Source organism: Rattus norvegicus, chromosome X (assembly GCF_036323735.1).
Source record: "Rattus norvegicus strain BN/NHsdMcwi chromosome X, GRCr8, whole genome shotgun sequence".
Taxonomy (NCBI): domain Eukaryota; kingdom Metazoa; phylum Chordata; class Mammalia; order Rodentia; family Muridae; genus Rattus; species Rattus norvegicus.
The window spans coordinates 31284892-31294369 of NC_086039.1; positions in this window are offsets into that span (position 1 = coordinate 31284892).

The following is a 9478-nucleotide window of genomic DNA, read 5'->3' on the forward strand; positions in this document are numbered from 1 at the left end:
ATGGTACTGATATTCCCTAGCTACGTGACTTTTGAAAGGCCATTTAACTTTCCTGGGACTTTTTCTTTACCTATGCAACTGAGGTTTGCATGGTATTTAATGCATAAAATATGAGAAGTTCTGTTGATTTTGGAAAAGAACTTAAAAATCTAATTATTCAAAATATGATGAAAAACATTCAGTGTCATGTACCACACATTGCATGTTATTATACAAGATCATTGCCATTATAATATTACCTAAGTCACATAATTACGACACTGGCAAAGAAGAATCTGATGCAAAACTGTCATAAATATAAAATAATTTCATGTTTTAGTCATTCTCCATGATCCTGTTTCATCTTTCTTAGTTGACTGGATATGATGATAAATCAGGACTATTTGGAGAGTCAGCACAAAGTGAAGCACAGGTCAAAGTGTAGTTCAATTCCTGTTTGAAAGCTTTCCCTCATCTATTTAAGCAGCAGCTTTTACCCCCTGAGACCTTTCAGGAGAGAGAGGACATCTGTACTAGATGGCTTCAATTTTCACCTGCCTGGAGGCAGAAGATGATCTGGTGGTAGGATACATAATCAGTTACTACCATAATGAAGCTGAGAGAGACCATTGCAAATATCACTGTTCTGGTGTAAAGTGAAAAGGCAGAGTCTTTTACAAACTCTTTCATGCCCTAATATTAGGAAGCTAGTTGATATTAGCAAACTTAAAATACATCAGGGCTAGACCCCTGACTCATACTGAGTAGGTTGGAAAGTCAATAACTAAAACTTCAGGGCAATAATTACTGGAAATAGGAATACAGACGCAATCCTGTCTCTGCTCCTGGAAAGTTATGTGATGTCCTGGACTGCCCAGAAGATCGTTTAATAGATAGCTGTCTGACAATGCCAAGCAAGCAGAGCTTCCAGGGACTAAGCCACTACCTAAAGACTATACATGGACTGACCCTGGACTCTGACCTCATAGGTAGCAATGAATATCCTAGTAAGAGCACCAGTGGAAGGAGAAGCCCTGGGTCCTGCTAAGACTGAACCCCCAGTGAACTAGACTGGTGGGGGGAGGGCAGCAATGGGGGGAGGGTTGGGAGGGGAACACCCATAAGGAAGGGGAGGGGGGAGGGGGATGTTTGCCCGGATACCGGGAAAGGGAATAACACTCGAAATGTATATAAGAAATACTCAAGTTAATAAAAAAAAATTATGCCACGAAATTAAAAAAAAATAGATAGCTGTCTGAATGTGCTTTCAGGAGCCCTAAGCCTTACAGGATACATGATGGCTGCCCAGTAGGAGGCTTTACAATAAAGAACAAAGACATTTCACCGCCTGCCTCTGTAAAAGTTAATCCAATCCCCTGGACAGGGGCACTCCCCTCAAGAAATCTGTTTCTTCTGGAGCCTTTAAAACTGATACAAGGTCTGTCTAAAATGTAAATAATCAGAACAATTACCACTTCTCTCTCTCTTTCTCTCTCTCTCTCTCTGTCTGTGTGTGTGTGTATGTGTTTGATCTGCCTTTCTCTCTTTCCCCCTTGAAAATGCCCCACTTCCCTCTGTAATGAACTCTGCCTATCTTTTATACCATATTCTCTGTATCAAGCTGAAATTCTTTTGACAGAGATCAGAAGGATCAGGGAGCCCAAGGGAGCCAGAATGAGCCTGGTGACATTAATTTGTAAAGAGCTAGTTTTGCAAGTCATTAGAATTCATGTAAGATGGGGGCTTAACAGCCTCCCTCTTTACCTTCTGTTCTCTCGCTCCTCCAGCTATATGATGCCAATACAAGCCAATTAGGAGAAAAATGTATTCAATCTACAGCTCTCCTACTTTGCCTGGAGTAACCAGAGCCTGAATATTGTGATTTAATAGCATGTGTTTGAAGGGTTGCCTTAACGAAGTAATTATTCCATAGTGAATGAATAAGTAATTTTAGAATCACATGGGTCCACCACTGTCACAACTAAACCTTCCCCTGTCTCCTTGATGTTTTCTCTTGTCTTCGTTGCAGAAACCATTTAAGCCAGAATCACGTGAACAGCTTTGTGCTTGGAAATGAGTCTCTAGACCTTGGTCTCGCCATAGTCTATACTGAGATGGGTCTGAAAGTGTTCAGTAAGAATATATTAGATTGTTTATTGCATTGTGTTGGAAAATTCACATGAAGATGACCTCTCTTTTTTGAGGCTAAGGTCTCCTAAAGTAGAAGTGAATTCCAAGTCATCGTGCCTCAGCCTTCAGTGGCTGGGGATTACAGTTATGTTCCATCACATCAACTCAAGATGGAATCTTGAGACCTATGTTCTAAATTTCATTGCTATGCCTTTTAGTGATCCTTGTCAATATTCTTTTACAATTAGAAAATAAATTGGGCTTCCTGGTTGCTGCCGCTGCAGAGAGCCCCTGGGCAGCACCCCACGAGCGAACTTGAGCCTCGGGATCACAGGTAAGACCAAATTTTCTGCTGCAAGAAAGCTGCCTGGTGAGCTTGGGACACACGGAAACAGAATTTCTCTAGAACCGGGCACGTTCTGTGTTTACCGGAAGTCCCACACCCGCGGATCCCGGCCCGCAGCAGCTCTCTGCTCCCAGACCCGGTGAGAGAGAGACCCAACCGCCTGGTCAGGTGGGCACTCCTGAGGCTGCAGAGCGGAAGAGACCACCAACACTGCTCACCCCTGCCCACATCCCTGGCCCAAGAGGAAACTGTATAAGGCCTCTGGGCTCCCGTGGGGGAGGGCCCAGGAGCGGCAGGACCCCAGCCAGAGACACCGCCGGACCCTGAAGGAAACAGACCGGATAAACAGTTCTCTGCACCCAAATCCCGTGGGAGGGAGAGCTAAACCTTCAGAGAGGCAGACAGGCCTGGGAAACCAGAAGAGACTGCTCCCTGCACACACATCTCGGACGCCAGAGGAAAAAGCCAAAGACCATCTGGAACCCTGGTGCACTGAAGCTCCCGGAAGGGGCGGCACAGGTCTTCCTGGTTGCTGCCGCTGCAGAGAGCCCCTGGACAGCACCCCACGAGCAAACCTGAGCCTCGGGACCACAGGTAAGACCAAATTTTCTGCTGCAAGAAAGCTGCCTGGTGAACTCAAGACACAGGCCCACAGGAACAGCTGAAGACCTGTACAGAGGAAAAACTACACGCCCGAAAGCAGAACACTCTGTCCCCATAACTGACTGAAAGAGAGGAAAACAGGTCTACAGCACTCCTGACACACAGGCTTATAGGACAGTCTAGCCACTGTCAGAAATAGCAGAACAAAGTAACACTAGAGATAATCTGATGGCGAGAGGCAAGCGCAGGAACCCAAGCAACAGAAACCAAGACTACATGCCATCATCGGAGCCCAATTCTCCCACCAAAGCAAACATGGAATATCCAAACACACCAGAAAAGCAAGATCTAGTTTCAAAATCATATTTGATCATGATGCTGGAGGACTTCAGGAAAGACCTGAACACACTTAGGGAAGCACAGGAAAACATTAATAAACAAGTAAAAGCCTACAGAGAGGAATCGCAAAAATCCCTGAAAGAATTCCAGGAAAACACAATCAAACAGTTGAAGGAATTAAAAATGGAAATAGAAGCAATCAAGAAAGAACACATGGAAACAACCCTGGATATAGAAAACCAAAAGAAGAGACAAGGAGCTGTAGATACAAGCTTCACCAACAGAATACAAGAGATGGAAGAGAGAATCTCAGGAGCAGAAGATTCCATAGAAATCATTGACTCAACTGTCAAAGATAATGTAAAGCGGAAAAAGCTACTGGTCCAAAACATACAGGAAATCCAGGACTCAATGAGAAGATCAAACCTAAGGATAATAGGTATAGAAGAGAGTGAAGACTCCCAGCTCAAAGGACCAGTAAATATCTTCAACAAAATCATAGAAGAAAACTTCCCTAACCTAAAAAAAGAGATACCCATAGACATACAAGAAGCCTACAGAACTCCAAATAGATTGGACCAGAAAAGAAACACCTCCCGTCACATAATTGTCAAAACACCAAACGCACAAAATAAAGAAAGAATATTAAAAGCAGTAAGGGAAAAAGGTCAAGTAACATATAAAGGGAGACCTATCAGAATCACACCAGACTTCTCGCCAGAAACTATGAAGGCCAGAAGATCCTGGACTGATGTTATACAGACCCTAAGAGAACACAAATGCCAGCCCAGATTACTGTATCCAGCAAAACTCTCAATTAACATCGATGGAGAAACCAAGATATTCCATGACAAAACCAAATTTACACAATATCTTTCTACAAATCCAGCACTACAAAGGATAATAAATGGTAAAGCCCAACATAAGGAGGCAAGCTATACCCTAGAAGAAGCAAGAAACTAATCGTCTTGGCAACAAAACAAAGAGAATGAAAGCACACAAACATAACCTCACATCAAATATGAATATAACGGGAAGCAATAATCACTATTCCTTAATATCTCTCAATATCAATGGCCTCAACTCCCCAATAAAAAGACATAGATTAACAAACTGGATACGCAACGAGGACCCTGCATTCTGCTGCCTACAGGAAACACACCTCAGAGACAAAGACAGACACTATCTCAGAGTGAAAGGCTGGAAAACAACTTTCCAAGCAAATGGTCAGAAGAAGCAAGCTGGAGTAGCCATTCTAATATCAAATAAAATCAATTTCCAACTAAAAGTCATCAAAAAAGATAAGGAAGGACACTTCATATTCATCAAAGGAAAAATCAACCAAGATGAACTCTCAATCCTAAATACCTATGCCCCAAATACAAGGGCACCTACATATGTAAAAGAAACCTTACTAAAGCTCAAAACACACATTGCACCTCACACAATAATAGTGGGAGATTTCAACACCCCACTCTCATCAATGGACAGATCATGGAAACAGAAATTAAACAGTGATGTAGACAGACTAAGAGAAGTCATGAGCCAAATGGACTTAACGGATATTTATAGAACATTCTATCCTAAAGCAAAAGGATATACCTTCTTCTCAGCTCCTCATGGTACTTTCTCCAAAATTGACCATATAATTGGTCAAAAAACGGGCCTCAACAGGTACAGAAAGATAGAAATAATCCCATGCGTGCTATCGGACCACCACGGCCTAAAACTGGTCTTCAATAACAATAAGGGAAGAATGCCCACATATACGTGGAAATTGAACAATGCTCTACTCAATGATAACCTGGTCAAGGAAGAAATAAAGAAAGAAATTAAAAACTTTTTAGAATTTAATGAAAATGAAGATACAACATACTCAAACTTATGGGACACAATGAAAGCTGTGCTAAGAGGAAAACTCATAGCGCTGAGTGCCTGCAGAAAGAAACAGGAAAGAGCATATGTCAGCAGCTTGACAGCACACCTAAAAGCTCTAGAACAAAAAGAAGCAAATACACCCAGGAGGAGTAGAAGGCAGGAAATAATCAAACTCAGAGCTGAAATCAACCAAGTAGAAACAAAAAGGACCATAGAAAGAATCAACAGAACCAAAAGTTGGTTCTTTGAGAAAATCAACAAGATAGATAAACCCTTAGCCAGACAAACGAGAGGACACAGAGAGTGTGTCCAAATTAACAAAATCAGAAATGAAAAGGGAGACATAACTACAGATTCGGAGGAAATTCAAAAAATCATCAGATCTTACTATAAAAACCTATATTCAACAAAATTTGAAAATCTTCAGGAAATGGACAATTTCCTAGACAGATACCAGGTATCGAAGTTAAATCAGGAACAGATAAACCAGTTAAACAACCCCATAACTCCTAAGGAAATAGAAGCAGTCATTAAAGGTCTCCCAACCAAAAAGAGCCCAGGTCCAGACGGGTTTAGTGCAGAATTCTATCAAACCTTCATAGAAGACCTCATACCAATATTATCCAAACTATTCCACAAAATTGAAACAGATGGAGCCCTACCGAATTCCTTCTATGAAGCCACAATTACTCTTATACCTAAACCACACAAAGACACAACAAAGAAAGAGAACTTCAGACCAATTTCCCTTATGAATATCGACGCAAAAATACTCAATAAAATTCTGGCAAACCGAATTCAAGAGCACATCAAAACAATCATCCACCATGATCAAGTAGGCTTCATCCCAGGCATGCAGGGATGGTTTAATATACGGAAAACCATCAACGTGATCCATTATATAAACAAACTGAAAGAACAGAACCACATGATCATTTCATTAGATGCTGAGAAAGCATTTGACAAAATTCAACACCCCTTCATGATAAAAGTCCTGGAAAGAATAGGAATTCAAGGCCCATACCTAAACATAGTAAAAGCCATATACAGCAAACCAGTTGCTAACATTAAACTAAATGGAGAGAAACTTGAAGCAATCCCACTAATATCAGGGACTAGACAAGGCTGCCCACTCTCTCCCTACTTATTCAATATAGTTCTTGAAGTTCTAGCCAGAGCAATCAGACAACAAAAGGAGATCAAAGGGATACAGATCGGAAAAGAAGAGGTCAAAATATCACTATTTGCAGATGACATGATAGTATATTTAAGTGATCCCAAAAGTTCCACCAGAGAACTACTAAAGCTGATAAACAACTTCAGCAAAGTGGCTGGGTATAAAATTAACTCAAATAAATCAGTTGCCTTCCTCTATACAAAAGAGAAACAAGCCGAGAAAGAAATTAGGGAAACGACACCCTTCATAATAGACCCAAATAATATAAAGTACCTCGGTGTGACTTTAACCAAGCAAGTAAAAGATCTGTACAATAAGAACTTCAAGACACTGAGGAAAGAAATTGAAGAAGACCTCAGAAGATGGAAAGATCTCCCATGCTCATGGATTGGCAGGATTAATATGGTAAAAATGGCCATTTTACCAAAAGCAATCTACAGATTCAATGCAATCCCCATCAAAATACCAATCCAATTCTTCAAAGAGTTAGACAGAACAATTTGCAAATTCATCTGGAATAACAAAAAACCCAGGATAGCTAAAGCTATCCTCAACAATAAAAGGACTTCAGGGGGAATCACTATCCCTGAACTCAAGCAGTATTACAGAGCAATAGTGATAAAAACTGCATGGTATTGGTACAGAGACAGACAGATAGACCAATGGAATAGAATTGAAGACCCAGAAATGAACCCACACACCTATGGTCACTTGATTTTTGACAAAGGAGCCAAAACCATCCAATGGAAAAAAGATAGCATTTTCAGCAAATGGTGCTGGTTCAACTGGAGGGCAACATGTAGAAGAATGCAGATCGATCCATCCTTATCACCCTGTACAAAGCTTAAGTCCAAGTGGATCAAGGACCTCCACATCAAACCAGACACACTCAAACTAATAGAAGAAAAACTAGGGAAGCATCTGGAACACATGGGCACTGGAAAAAATTTCCTGAACAAAACACCAATGGCTTATGCTCTAAGATCAAGAATCGACAAATGGGATCTCATAAAACTGCAAAGCTTCTGTAAGGCAAAGGACACTGTGGTTAGGACAAAACGGCAACCAACAGATTGGGAAAAGATCTTTACCAATCCTACAACAGATAGAGGCCTTATTTCCAAAATATACAAAGAACTCAAGAAGTTAGACCGCAGGGAAACAAATAACCCTATTAAAAAATGGGGTTCAGAGCTAAACAAAGAATTCACAGCTGAGGAATGCCGAATGGCTGAGAAACACCTAAAGAAATGTTCAACATCTTTAGTCATAAGGGAAATGCAAATCAAAACAACCCTGAGATTTCACCTCACACCAGTGCGATTGGCTAAGATCAAAAACTCAGGTGACAGCAGATGCTGGCGAGGATGTGGAGAAAGAGGAACACTCCTCCATTGTTGGTGGGATTGCAGACTGGTAAAACCATTCTGGAAATCAGTCTGGAGGTTCCTCAGAAAATTGGACATTGAACTGCCTGAGGATCCAGCTATACCTCTCTTGGGCATATACCCAAAAGATGCCTCAACATATAAAAGAGACACGTGCTCCACTATGTTCATCGCAGCCTTATTTATAATAGCCAGAAAATGGAAAGAACCCAGATGCCCTTCAACAGAGGAATGGATACAGAAAATGTGGTACATCTACACAATGGAATATTACTCAGCTATCAAAAACAACGAGTTTATGAAATTCGTAGGCAAATGGTTGGAACTGGAAAATATCATCCTGAGTGAGCTAACCCAATCACAGAAAGACATACATGGTATGCACTCATTGATAAGTGGCTATTAGCCCAAATGCTTGAATTACCCTAGATCCCTAGAACAAACGAAACTCAAGACGGATGATCAAAATGTGAATGCTTCACTCCTTCTTTAAATGAGGAAAAAGAATACCCTTGGCAGGGAAGGGAGAGGCAAAGATTAAAACAGAGACTGAAGGAACACCCATTCAGAGCCTGCCCCACATGTGGCCCATACATATACAGCCACCCAATTAGACAAGATGGATGAAGCAAAGAAGTGCAGACCGACAGGAGCCGGATGTAGATCGCTCCTGAGAGACACAGCCAGAATACAGCAAATATAGAGGCGAATGCCAGCAGCAAACCACTGAACTGAGAATAGGTCCCCTATTGAAGGAATCAGAGAAAGAACTGGAAGAGCTTGAAGGGGCTCGAGACCCCAAAAGTACAACAATGCCAAGCAACCAGAGCTTCCAGGGACTAAGCCACTACCTAAAGACTATACATGGACTGACCCTGGACTCTGACCCCATAGGTAGCAATGAATATCCTAGTAAGAGCACCAGTGGAAGGGGAAGCCCTGGGTCCTGCTAAGACTGAACCCCCAGTGAACTAGTCTATGGGGGGAGGGCGGCAATGGGGGGAGGGTTGGGAGGGGAACACCCATAAGGAAGGGGAGGGGGGAGGGGGATGTTTGCCCGGAAACCGGGAAAGGGAATAACACCCGAAATGTATATAAGAAATACTCAAGTAAATAAAAAAAAAAAAAAAAAAAAAGAAAATAAATTGGAGTTTCTTAAATGACATAAGTTCACTCTAACCTTATAGGTGAGTTTTTTTTCTTTTAATACTTGGGTTATAAAGTAAAAATATTGATAATAAGCATTCCTAGTTCATCTAATGTCACTCAGGACAACATGATCAATCCTCATTATGGCCACAACTTACCATAGTTCTGATGCTACCTATGGGGAATACATTAAGAACATCTATTCTGGGTTGCAGAGATGGGTCACTGACCAAAAGGACTGGCTGCTCTTCCTGAGGACCCGGGTTCACCCATATGGCATCTTACAACTGTCTGTAACTCCTGTCCCATAGGATCTGACCAATGTACATATAATAAAAATAAACACATAATTTTTAAAGACTACATATTTATGATTCAAAAATGAATAAAGGGAAAAGATGATTGACATAGGTCTGATTTTTTTTAATGTACAAAACCTTTATATTGTTTTTTTACTTGTATATAACATTTAAAAGTCTATCTCTCTAT